At 37.8% G+C, this 13,234-nt stretch overlaps 2 protein-coding genes and 2 long non-coding RNA genes across 41 annotated transcripts in view; 3 read left to right on the plus strand and 1 right to left on the minus strand.

The window, feature by feature from the left end:
* The window catches only part of LOC114136412 (NACHT, LRR and PYD domains-containing protein 14-like), a 337,230-nt gene that overhangs the window by 252,002 nt on the left and 71,994 nt on the right, over positions 1-13,234 (plus strand). The gene's annotated exons all lie outside the window — the stretch shown is intronic.
* LOC114136418 (NACHT, LRR and PYD domains-containing protein 3-like) overlaps positions 1-13,234 on the minus strand; it is a 476,176-nt gene that overhangs the window by 80,931 nt on the left and 382,011 nt on the right. The gene's annotated exons all lie outside the window — the stretch shown is intronic.
* Positions 2,535-4,563, plus strand: LOC114136484 (uncharacterized). 4 transcript variants are annotated; one of them, XR_003593812.1, is made up of 4 exons: positions 2,535-3,301; positions 3,714-3,825; positions 4,018-4,368; positions 4,519-4,563. It is a non-coding gene; the product is annotated as an uncharacterized LOC114136484 (long non-coding RNA). The 4 variants fall into 4 exon arrangements; XR_003593813.1 differs by lacking the exon at positions 4,519-4,563 and having other exon boundaries at positions 4,018-4,115; positions 4,315-4,432; XR_003593810.1 differs by lacking the exon at positions 2,535-3,301 and having other exon boundaries at positions 3,440-3,825; positions 4,018-4,115; positions 4,315-4,368.
* Positions 4,565-5,349, plus strand: LOC114136489 (uncharacterized). The gene is made up of 4 exons (XR_003593818.1): positions 4,565-4,599; positions 4,738-4,827; positions 4,920-4,973; positions 5,332-5,349. It is a non-coding gene; the product is annotated as an uncharacterized LOC114136489 (long non-coding RNA).

Genomic DNA, 13,234 nt, shown 5'->3' on the forward strand with positions numbered 1-13,234 from the left:
CCTCTCCCTCCACCCTTCACCTCTCACCTGGCTTGTCTACCCCTCAACCTCCCTCCCCCTTTCTACTCTCCTCCTCTCCTCCTTTGACTCCGGGTGAAACTACTTTTATTTTTTGTGAGGGTTACTCACATTATAATTTAAGTAGTATGTGTTGGTAACATTGGGTTGTAATTCTGTCCTGTACATCTTCTTACTTGTCTGTAAATGTTATGACTGACTATGTATGTGTGATATGTTGACACAAAAACACATAGAAGTCACTAAAAGGAGTTAGGTGGTCCACCTCCCCCATTTCATGACTGGTATGTCCCAACCACATAGCCCCTTTGCAGCAGGATTGGTGCAACCTGTTTCTGAATTTAATTATTCAACCCCCAGCACTTTTGTGGTAAGTGTGGCCAATCTACCTTGATCTTAACCTATTTATTATAAACCAACTGCATTGTGTTGCGCTTAACTTGCAGCTTGGTAGGGAAATAAGCAGTGATGGCATAATTATGTTGAAAAACTAACTTTAAATCAGATTTTGATAACACTAAAGTTGGGTTGTACACTTTGTGAGGTCTCAGGATGCTTGGTCCTGCTATAGTGAGGCATTTGCTTATGCTGGTATTTTAAAATGAACAGTAACTTTCGCATTATAATAATTGCCTTTCTTGATATGGATCTAATTGTACAAATATGTTTCAGCTTGTTTCATCTTGCATATTAAAATGCAGCATTTTATTCTGAATCTCTTCATCTCCTTTTTTTATTTTTCCAGCTATATTTAAATATAACAGCTTTAAAGAAAGAAGACAATTGTAGGTAAACAGGTGCAGTTTGTCTACATTAGAGTAAAGCACCACCACACTCTTTAAGATGTCGGCTTCTTCTCGGGCTAAAAGACGTAGAGTTAACAAATTATTGAAAGAGACAGAGCAGCAAATCCTCACCGAGTATAAGTTAATAGTTAATGCTAATCCAAGGAAGAAACAGGAGAAATATCATGTTGCAGCCTCTTGTCAGTGCAGGTTGGATGTACTACCTTTTCAAGATATTTCAGACTTGCCACTAAACAGACGACTAACTATCAGTGCTGTGAATGAAAATACTGACTTGCCAGGTGAAGCACATTTTGAAAGTATAGTGGAGGATGAGCTTGACAGTGATGACAATAATGATTTGCTCAGGACAAGTTTAAAGTATTGGGCAACATCCTATTCAATCTCTCTGGTTGCACTGTCATCTTTGCTGTCTATTTTGACAATGTTTCACCCTACCCTACCAAAAGATGGGAGAACATTGCTTGGAACACCCAGAAATGTGCCCATCACTACAATTCAAGGGGGAGATTATTATCATTTTGGAATAGTCAAAGGGGTGCTTTCACGGTTGGCATGTTTGTGTGTACCATCAACTATGACTACTATTAATATCCAGTTTAATATAGATGGCTTACCTTTATTTAAAAGTTCCAAACTTCAGTTTTGGCCCATACTTGGATGTCTGACATGTGACTACACAAAGTCCCCATTTGTTGTAGGCATTTTTTGTGGTCTAAGCAAGCCAGTGAGTGTTTTTGAGTACCTGGCTCAGTTTGTCAAAGATCTTCAGAATGTATTGTGTAATGGCATTATTTATAATGGTAAGCAATTTAATGTAGAAATTTCTGCCTTTATTTGTGATGCGCCGGCAAGAGCTTATATTAAGCAGGTCAAAGGATTCAATGGCTATTCAGGTTGTGACAAATGCTTTCAGGAGGGTGTATGGATGAATAAAATGACATTTCCTGAAACAAAGCATAAACTTAGGACAGACTCCAGTTTCTCTGACATGGTTGATGAGGAACATCACATTGGAAAGAGCCCTTTATCTGGTTTAGTTAAGATGGTTTCTATGTTTCCACCAGATTACATGCATGTCTGTTGTCTCGGAGTTACAAGGAAAATGCTTCATATATGGTTAAAGGGGAAACATTTAGCAACAAAGTTTCCTTCCCAAACTGCAGCAGGCATTTCAGATAAACTCCTAAAGCTACGTTTCTACACGCCTTCTGAGTTTAACCGTAAACCAAGGGGACTGTCGGAGATAGATCGGTGGAAAGCTACTGAGTTCCGATCCTTCATGTTATATTGGGGTCCTGTTGTTTTGAAGGATTCACTCCCCAGTGAGCTGTATGACAATTTTATGTTGTTTTCCGTTGGAATGTACATGTTGCTGTCCCCTAGTATATCTGAGGAAATGTTAGCCTTTGCACAAAAGTTGATGGTTGCTTTTGTTGAACACTTTGGGGAATTATATGGAAAAGATGAAATTGTGTACAATATACACCAGCTTACTCATTTGGCTGAAGAATACAGGAGGTTCGGCAATCTAGATAATATATCAGGATTTCCTTTTGAGAATTGTCTTGGTCAAATTAAGCATCTTCTACGCAAGCCACATCAGACACTACAACAGGTAGTTAAAAGGTTGTCTGAAACCTCACATGTTGGACCCACATGTTCTAGAGATTATCCAAAGTTGCTTAACATCCACATCGATGGTCCAGTCCCCACACAGTTTATTTCTTCACAACAGTACAGGAAGGTCTCCACTCATCGGTTTACTTTGTCCACAAAGAAAGGAGACAATTGTGTTGAAGTTGGAGATGGATTTGCATTAATAGAGAATATTATTAAATCAGAAGAGGATACATATATAATCGTCAGAATGTACGGACACAAACAGCCATATTACATGTATCCCTGTGAATCATCATACATTGGCACATACAAAGTCAGTGGCTTGAAAGAAAATATAGGGGTAGTTGGACTGGCCTCTATCAAGCGCAAATGCCTTCTCTGTCCAGACATGGATGGTGCCATTGTAATACCACTACTTCATTTAGCATAGTCATGCTGCCCTGCCAAAGTGCAGTATCTGTAACTGAGATGTATATCATGGCATAAATTACCTAAAAATAACATTTATCTAATTCTTACCTGTGCAAATAACATGTTTGACTGGCCAAAAACTACAATGTCTGTAGTGCACTTTGGCTTTGAAGAGTGAAATGGGGATGACCTGTAAGGAGATATCATGAGTAGTTCTCATTTCATCCCTAGCCCTTCGAAGATGAGTAGAGAGGCACTGTGGTCAGTTGTACAGTTCCCAAATGGTGGGACAGCAGTAGTTCTAGAGAGCTGGTTTAAAGCTGAGGAACAGACGCTGTTATGGCCCCCAAAACACATAACACTCAAGAAAGCCCTTCGAGACGGAATGCAACCAGACGACAAATGGATCACCTATACGGATGTACGAGTCCTCATTACGTGTGGTGAGTAACTGGTGCAACACATGCACAGCTGTTCTACACAGTCGTGCTGTCATGTTATAGATAAATCAGCTCAATATTTTCTTCTTTTCACGTATGTTTATCTATTGGGACATGACATTACAGATGCAAAGGTTTGTTTAGGAGGCTACATTAAACCAAGTAAACAATATATATAATTATAATAAAGCGCTGGTACCTCAGAGGTCCAGCTGAGATGTTTTGTGTATGTAAAATCAGAGAAGACAAATGTGAGGAGGCAAATAGTGATTGGCCAGAATGAGATGATGTATGATAGTAGCGCTTCACACAGGTGTGATTGTTCTGTTTTTTGGGAGTTGGGAAGGAGCTGTTAGGGTAGTTCTGCACTGGACTGCAGACATGCAAATTGGCATTTACCCTCTGCTCTTTACAGAGACCCTTGATGAGGCGAAAAAACGAGAGACAAAATATAACACCACAATGTGTCCAACATCTGAAATTGAATCTCATGATGAAGGAGCTATCCGCCAAAAAAGAATATCCAGGTACATTACTAACTTTATCACAGTGATAACTTTCCCTAGGGCGTTGCAACTAGAAAATAACAACCACTGCTAAAAGGATGGCTCAAAGTGGCCAGAGTGTCCATGTATTCAGACGGTAGCCTTGACTAATAAGTGTAGTATCTTAACTACAGTTGTAATATTCATATAGTGTATTATCATAATGTTTTGTAGGCCAAATCAGCAGTTTATGCATTCTGATTCTGAAGACCATCAGAGTAGCAGTGCAAAAAGAAAGCGTTTTGCCAAACCACCTGATGTTGGATGTCCAGGTATTGTTTCCTTTATATTGACACTATGCTCACTTCTACACAGTCAAAAAAGAAATTACATATAACAGTGTACCAATAAAAGGACATTTTAATTTGATTGAAATTGTGTTTCTTGCTGAAATTGTGTATAGTTTTAGCACTTAGAGCTAAAACTAATTGTGTATAGTTTTAGCTCTTAATTATTTCCTATTTTTCTTAGTAGATCTTGTTGCTAGCAACTACCAACAATCACTAGCTGATGAAGTTCTTAATGGTGAGTCGTCAAGCAGTCTCATAAGACTGTGATGTCAAAGCAATGCTTTAAATATAGAGCAGTCAGCTGAATATAAGTCTCACATTTTCTCATATGGAAGGTTACAGTAATAACCTCACTGCTTTGTGTATTTCCTACTTTGTGTTCAAGCTGAGATGCCAGGTTTTGCTACAGCCCACTGTGTCCAGTACCACAGGTTGCAGAATCCACAGCGACAAAGTACAAGTATTGGTATGATGCTGTACTCTTTCAGTAATAGTGATGGGTATCTTAGTGATTCTGGCTAATTAGTTAGTTTGATCAAACATTTAGATTATGTATCTTGTGTTTACACTTGTAAACTATTGCGAAATGTAACTATATCTACAGGGTTGTCTGGATGCAGCTCAAGGCAGTATAACCATCGCCCTGGTCTCTCACAATGTGCACAAAATAGGCTGCCATTGGATATATCACAGAGTAACCCACTTTACTACATACATATACAGTGATCTGTGTTGACTAATGAATTCACTTTAGCTAAGTTTTTGCATTTCTTATTCACTTAAAAGCAAACTCCGACCTGAATGATGTATTGGATTCAGCGCCTAATCAAGGTTTCGAAGGTATCAAGACAGTCATCCAACATTTGTAGACATTTTGTGATCTGAATGTGTGAGGTTGTGTCTATATTTGAACTGTGGTCATTGCTCACATCTGTGTGAGCAATGACACCAACTCTTTAAATGCTTTGACACTTATGCATTATTTTTTAAAGGCAAACATAACACAAAGCCCTGACAGTATTTTCTTTTTGCCATTGTGATCTTGTGTATTCCACTCATCAGAGTTCTCTCCTGATTAGATGCAGAAATGTCCTTATCTATAAAAGATCTGTAGGAAACATTTCACACCTAAAGAAAGTCGGTGTCATTTTGACACCTAACCTTTAAACTTCTGTGCATGAATATTTGTGTTTTGCAGATGCAACCACACAAAGGGATGGGCAGCAATAATGGGCAGCTTTTGAGAGGCAAGTCTATTGGACATAATGTATTTGTAATGTGTCATTTTCAGGTTATTTTGATGTTGCACTTAAAGATTCTTAATGTTCTCCTGAAGACCTCGCTATCCATAAGATGACATCGATGCTTGCTGAAGCTCTTGTGATTGTGAAGGATCTATCCAGAGATGTCCAATTCATTAAGAACAATTTGGCTCAGAGTAACATTACACCAGGTAGCACACAAGGACCAGCAAACCTTGTACTCCCCTTCCAGCTGCCAATTGAAAGTGAAGAAGATTTCAGTAAAGCAGAGTCATTACTGATTGAAGAGACAGTGCGTCAAAAGATGGTAATTCATTTGAAAGACTGATCAGCATCAATGTAGATTATGTCAGTGTGAGTCTTTTTCTAAGGGCAAAATGTTAGCTCTTTAGCTACTTGAACACAAATTGTAATCTACAAGTTCTGAACATGTCACAGAGCTTGTAGATGTGCTATTTATGAAACATTTTGCAATTATTCACATAGATGATTTAAATTTTGACCTAACCCAAATTGGGACCAGGATGGTTAATAACGCTAATATCCATGACCATGAATGAACACTATGGAGTGGAATATCAGTGCATAAGCATAAATACAGTATCAAAACAAGGTTATGTCTCTGCTGTGTTTTTAATTTACATGATATAATGCTGCTGTGTAATGCTATGCCTTCATGTACTTGTCTCTGATGTAGATTGCTCGACTGGCTCTAGTAGGAGGCACCAATTCAGCCAACATGATAAGAAGAATGTTGATAACTTGTATGAGAAATGCCCTGGCAAGTCAGTTCAACTGGGCTGGGAAGAAACATAGGCATTCCCAGAGTAAAAAGCCATTCAAGGACACAATCCTGCAAGAGTGCATATTAGGTGAGCTTCCTCTACTGGAAAAGGGCTTTGAATTTTAATTGTAGGAAATGAGACTGTTGGTGAATCAGAATCTAAACAAAGTGAGGGTATGGGATAATAAGAAATTTTATGTGAGATACCCTCTATCGTAATGATGTTCTTTTGTGTCTTTCAGTTGCTGCTCGTCAATTCGAACCAGGCCTAACTGATCAAAATTACAGCGAAACAGTAAAGAAATGGTTTCACTATGCACCAGACCGGGAGGGAGGCATTGAAAGGCAACCAAAGGGACGGCCAGAAGACTGAAATTAAATAAAATATTTAAGCACTGCCATGGTATTTTTATGTGGTTTATTTCAGGATGATGGTTATGATGGTTGAATAAACATTGATTGAATGCAGAATCAACACAAATGTGCGTGCAGAACCACGTTCAGATGAAGGTTGAATCAACGTTGATTCCTAACCTATTCAATGTAGAATCAACCCGAAATATGTGTGCAGAACCACAGTCGAATGACTGTTGAATCAACATTGATTCAATGTAGAATGAACCGAAATCCGGATGCAGATCCACGTTCAGATGAGTGTTGAATCAACATTGATTAAACGTAGAATCAACCGACATATGTGTGCAGAACCACAGTCAGATGACTGTCGAAGCAACATTGATTCAATGTAGAATCAAGACAATTCCGGATGCAGATCCACGTTCAGATGAGTGTTGAATCAACATTGATTCAATGTAGAATCAACGGAAATATGTGTGCAGAACCACAGTCAGATGATGGTTGACTCAATATTGATATAATGTAGAATCAACATTGATTCATAACTGATTCAATGTACTATCAACACAAATATGCATACAAGTTGACATACAGATGATGGTTGAATCAACATTGATATAATGTCAGTTATGGTTGAAACCCTAACGTTGATTCAACATACAAGTCACCGACCACTTTCAATGTTGTTTCAATGTCAGCGTTCAACGTTGATTCAATGTTTCTGGCTGACATTGATTCAATGTTGTTTCAATCATTCTGTGCTATCTGGGAGTTTTTAATATACAGTTTGGTTTAGGAGAACAAACATGACTATTAGCGACAGTCAAACAAAGTCGCCCAGCAGCTGAATAGGGGAATCCTTGTTGACGCGCCAGCTGATCAAACTTAAATCCAGGATGCAGTTTAAGATGGATTTATTTTGTCGATATTGTCAATATCCAGAACAGGGTCCAAAGCAGCATTAAAACCGGATTCGCAAGTTTAAACAGTAATCAAAGACAAAAACATACATTAAACCTCCCCATCAGCCAGTCACTGAAGTCACTAGGTGAGCAACAGCTGATCTACAATCAGTAATAACACCAGGTGATCCCGCGCCTCACCTATCCACAACAATGACACAATCAGTCTTAACGTTTTCCAACGCTATAAAAATGTGTAGAATAAATATTAAACTTCAACATTTCTGCCAACGAAGATTTGCATCATAGCCTGTGACGTTTCTTCCAGCTGGGCGGCGCGAGGCAGGTGGTAAACAACCCGACAGGTGTGTGTTGGGTCATGGAGAGCGAAGAGGACAATAACCCAGGAGAGATTCTGCAGTTCTTGGACCGAATCATTTGCATTCATTGCCAAAGCGGAAGGATTACCTGAATGTTTGCTCTGGAGCGAGAAGTTGTCAAAAATCAAAAAGAGTACCGTACTTCCTGGACTATAGAGCGCACCTTAATTTAAGCCGCACCTACACATTAAAAAATAAAAATAAAACAGGAAACGTACATATGTAAGCTGCATGGTTGAAGCGTGGGGAGAAAGTAGCAGCTTATAGTCCGAAAAATCTGGTAATGTGGAAAAACATTTCCAGGGAAGGTTTGTTACATCAGCTGCTGCATCAAGATTAAAGTTACAAGCTGGAAGTTGAGAAACTGTCCAGAACAGAAACACATTAAAGTCACATTAAACACGTAAGAACACAATCTTGTCATCAGCATATATATTTAGTAACAGATGGTTGTTTTTATAAACTGATTATTGATTTTTGTCAGTATATATTTAGAATTAGTGACATTATTGTGTTTTGTTGCTCAGGTCCAGGACGGCTGCGTGTCAAAAGAGAAGAGGAAGCTGCTGTTTTACCGTTTCACTGACTTGCTTGGCATTTGCACAGAAATCAAACTTAAACTGTATTAATTTAATTTTATATACTTTACCTTTTCAAAAGACAACTGCTTTACATTAAACCTGTAAGTTGCGTTTTATTGCTCTCAGTTCGTTACCCAGATAAGCGGCACGTTATGCACGTTTTTATTGATCACACACTTTACGGTGATTATTTACAGAAAGAGATTGTCGTTATGTAAACTGCATTTGGGAGCAGATTTTCTGAGATCCAAAAGGAAAAAATGACCCTTTCCCTGTCGATCTTTATAATAAAAATGACATCAAAAATCTGATTTCTTTATTGTATTTCTTTAATTTTATCAGTGCAAGGAAACAGAAAACATTAATATTGTAACAGAAGGTAAACTTAAAGCAAAATAAATATTTAATCATGAATACTAATTATGAATACTACCTTGTTATGATAAGCTCCAGACAAGACGCCATTTCTGTCCCCGCTCCCGGGACAAACACGTGACGTCACAGTTGCAATTGTGGGATCAACTCCGTCTGGATTTCAGATTTCAGAATCAACACCAGACGAGGATGTTTAACCTGCTATACCAGCAGCTCTGTAGGGAAACTAAAGCTCCTATCTTTGAATTAGACTAAACTGTATTTTTAACATTTTGCTCTGTAGATTTTGATTCAGTCCCTAAAAGATTTATTATAGAAAGTATTTTTTTCTTTCCGTTTAAAATTGACTTTAAATGCTGATTCTCTAAGATGCCTAGGAAAAATACTGTATTTATTGTACCATTATTTTGGCCAGTCGTCAGTCTTGATTGTGACAACAGAAGAAGACATTAAATGTAACAATATTCTACCGTATTTTATAATAACAGTAAGTTACTGCTAGAATTCTGCTGTAAATTTACAGACATTTCTAAGAGTGTAAGCAGCTGAATGAAATCTGCTTTTCATAAACTCAAATTCTTTGCAGTCTCTACTTTAATTATTCGTGAAGTTGTTATTACAAACATACCAGCATTTTTCAGTGGAGTTATGTTCTGCTTGGTTTTGTTTCCTTTCATGCTTTCTGAAACGTGGCAATGAAAACAACTGCAAATCTAAACACACCTGAAAGGGAAATGTTGGGAAAATGATTATTTTTGCCATGAACATGATTAGAAGAACAAACTCTTCCTGGAGGTTGGAGGATTTTTCCAACATAAAAAAAGGATTTGAGAAAAATTTACTTGAGAAAGATTAATCTAATATACTTTATTTATAAAAAACTTTAAAATGGCTCAACTGGAGCAACATTAAGTTGATAAAACAATGTTGGGATCAGAGTTACTAAAATGAAAAGTGTCCTCTGGATCTGATGACAGGAGTCCTCTCTATCAAAAGATGCATAAAATTAGAAATTATTTTGTTTGTTGTTGAAACTCAAAGGTTCAGAAAGTTTTTATTACACAAAGTCAGAAAAGTGTCCAACATTTCAGTCTGGGCTTGTCTGAAGAACAAACAGAAAGTTTGTTTCATCATCAGTAATAAAGTCCAAGCGGAACATTTATCTTTTATCATTTACATAAACCTGACAGAAAATACTGATATAACGCCGTGGCAACAGGCGGCCATTCAGAGCTGGCGACAGAACTGATGGTACAGATATTAAAACAAAAGCTCATACACATTTGGGTTTTACCAAGAATATGTAAATTGATCATACTTGCAAATATCTTCAGCAGAAACTTTCAGATGTTTTTTACTTCCTGGTCAGACGGACTGGAAACATTCGACTCCTGATGAGCAATGAAGTCTCAGTCCGACGGCGTCTGATGGCGATAAAAAGTATCAATCTGCAGAACTTCTCCTCTGCTCAGTCCTCTCTGTGACTCACTGCATGAATTTCATATTAAATTCATTAATATTCCTTCAAAATGCACAAACACAAAAACATGGCAGCATCTTATTTGAGAGGGTGAACATAAGGCAGCATGACACTGTCATAAACATGAAGGAGTCTTTATGAAGCGTCATTCTGTAAATAACGACACTTTTAATGCAAAGTTGCTCTAAAATTGCATTGAAAGTCCTTAAAAGTGCCAGTTTTGCATTAAATTGTCATTATTTACAAAATCATGCAAAGATTGCACGTTTTCTCTTGCTTTCGGTGAAGGCGGACGCTTTTTTCCTCTGCTCCCTCCCTGCCCTGCTTGCTCTGCTTTTGTCTTGTCTTTTTCTATATTTTTGGAACCTTTCTTTGCACATCTTCCAAATCTACAAATTATGGATCTGGTCTACTGGTCTCTCAATGCAATTGATCATATTTTCTGGGCACAGGAGAGCCTTCTTGTTCTGCAGGGACACACCCGGCGGGATTCACCCTGGATTTATTCATGATAGCAGGATTTCTGCTGTTTGGAGTTTGTGTATTCCTGACTTATCGACAAATTTGTGACAGACTTGGCTGAACTAGCGAACACTCAGACTGTTATTGGACAGAGACGTAAGTTGGATGTGAGTCTTGCTGAGACTCTCAGCCCAGCTGAGGACTCAAAACTCACTAACTGGATGGAATCGATCTTGGAGACGTTGCCAGGTTCAACTCAATGGAACGACCAAACTAATTTGGATAATTGGGAACTGAGATGTATTGGAGAGACTCTAGGGAAGATTTTAATTTATAATCTACTCGACCTAAAACATTTTATATCTGAATTTGCTTTCCTCGTGTTGCCTTGGAAGGGCTGAATATTTCCAATCTCCTTGAAGATATGTAAACATAATGCTCCTTCCCACCTCCTGTTATCCATGCAGCTGTGGAGCTGTGCTCTCCCAAGGACATGCCTCGATAACAACATCTTATCGGACTTCTGCCGGGAGGCTGAGCAACGTGGTTTCATGTCCCTGTGATGTCAACGCCTTCACTCATGTCTTTGCTTTGTCTTTTGTTTTTGTGATGATTTGGGTTTTTCTCTGTGTTAATTTAGGTTTCTGTGTCGTTTTCAGTGAATTGAGTCTCTGTGTTGTCCTGTCTACCCTTGATTGTTCCCAGCTGTGTCTCGTTTCCCTGATTACTCTCTGTGTATTTAATTCCTTGTTCCTTGTTGGGTCCTTGTCTGGTCTGTCTAGTTGTGTGTCAAGTCTGTTGTCAGATGTCTAGTGTGAAAACTTGCTACCAGTTTTAAGCCTTAGCCTTCTGCTCATTCTGTGCTTCCTGGACTTGGATTATTATTTGTTTCCTCATTAAATTCTTCACTTTATTCTCAACAATCTGGGTCCTCAGCGTCTTCCTCGTCACCTCTTCACCGCATATCGTGACAGTTTTGTCTGAATGTTGCCATGAGCCCTACTGTACGCTTTCTTCTTTTTATTTTATTAGAAACTGTGGAGTTCTTGCTTTTTACCCAGAAAATGAATTAGAACAAACTTGGAATCCAGAGACTCTAGTTTATTATTTTATTAGTCACTCTTTAGCTTATTTTTTAGAAACTGTACAGTACTCACTATTTAGACCAATACTAGATTAATTTTTAGATTATTATGCAGAGAGACTCCTACTATTGCAACCCAGCAAAGGAATTAGAACAAACTTAGAATCCAGAAAAAAATCTTCCAGAACAGGAACATTTAGTTTTTATTATTACTTAGAAACTGTGGATTACTCATTACTTTTACAAATTTAGAGCACACTTAGGAAGTCCAGACAATATTTACTTACACTAATCTAACAACCCAGAACAAGGATTAGAACCTAGAATCCAGAAAAACTACCTTAGCAACAACTTTTTAGACTCTGATTCTTCCAGCCCAGAAAAGGAATTAGCCCAGAGGAAACGTACTAATACTCACCTACAGCCCTGAATAGTGTCTAGTTTATTTAATTTAGATCAACATTAGATTCTTTTTCTTCTTTTGCTCTTTCCTTTGGTTTGTTATTTTGTTTCTTTCCTTTAAATTCCTGTAAATCACTTTGTATTACCTTGTTGCTGAAAACGTGCTATATAAATAAAATTACCTTTAATCGACTTTTAATGCTGCTTTATCTGAATTTAATGTCGAAGCTTGAGGTGTAGTTTTCCACCACACCCTCCCTGCTGCGTCTCTATGATGCTGTCAGTTCTCACTACTTTCAATTAAAATCCCAATGAAATACATTAAACTGAATAATGGGGCTTATTGAATAAGCTGCTAAAAGACCAAACAGGTTTTCAGTCTTGATTTAAGATTTAAGAGTTAACATTTTCTGCACTTCCAGTTTTCAGGGAGTTTGTTCCAGAGTTTGAGGAGCAAAGAAACTTATTTCTGCTTCACTTTGTTCAGGTTTGAACTCTGAGAAACCTGAGTTTCAAAGCTCACCTGAGTTTAGGTTGTTTCCTTTGTTAGGATTCTGGCAGAATAAAAAAAAACAACAACAAAAAAAACTCCCAGGATTCAATTCTGACCTGGTTTTTCTTTCACCTTGTTTTTCCTGTATGTTTATGAAAAGTTTACAAAGCCAAACATTGGGAGGTAAAAACTGGATCCATTACTTTCATGAATAATCTGAATGCTTTTATGAAGCTTCCTGTTCCAGCTTTTCTCAGAAAGATGGTTCAGTCAAAGTTTCTTAAAGTTCTTCATGTTCCTTAATACCAAGAAGTAAATGATCGTCTGAGACTTCACTTCTATTCAGAGTTTCTGCATTACAACATAACAACCTGGAGTCTGTGGTGGAAATACTGGTTTCTACTAAATATGATACTTTCATAGAAAACACAGATGAATGCATCTCTTATTTCAGGAAGTGAGGTGACAGTTTGACTGGATTCTTTCTGGTTGTTGTTCATTAGAGACATAAAAAAATATGAAACAATTAAAGATGTAAT

The sequence above is a fragment of the Xiphophorus couchianus genome, chromosome 21 (assembly GCF_001444195.1).
Source record: "Xiphophorus couchianus chromosome 21, X_couchianus-1.0, whole genome shotgun sequence".
Lineage (NCBI taxonomy): Eukaryota > Metazoa > Chordata > Actinopteri > Cyprinodontiformes > Poeciliidae > Xiphophorus > Xiphophorus couchianus.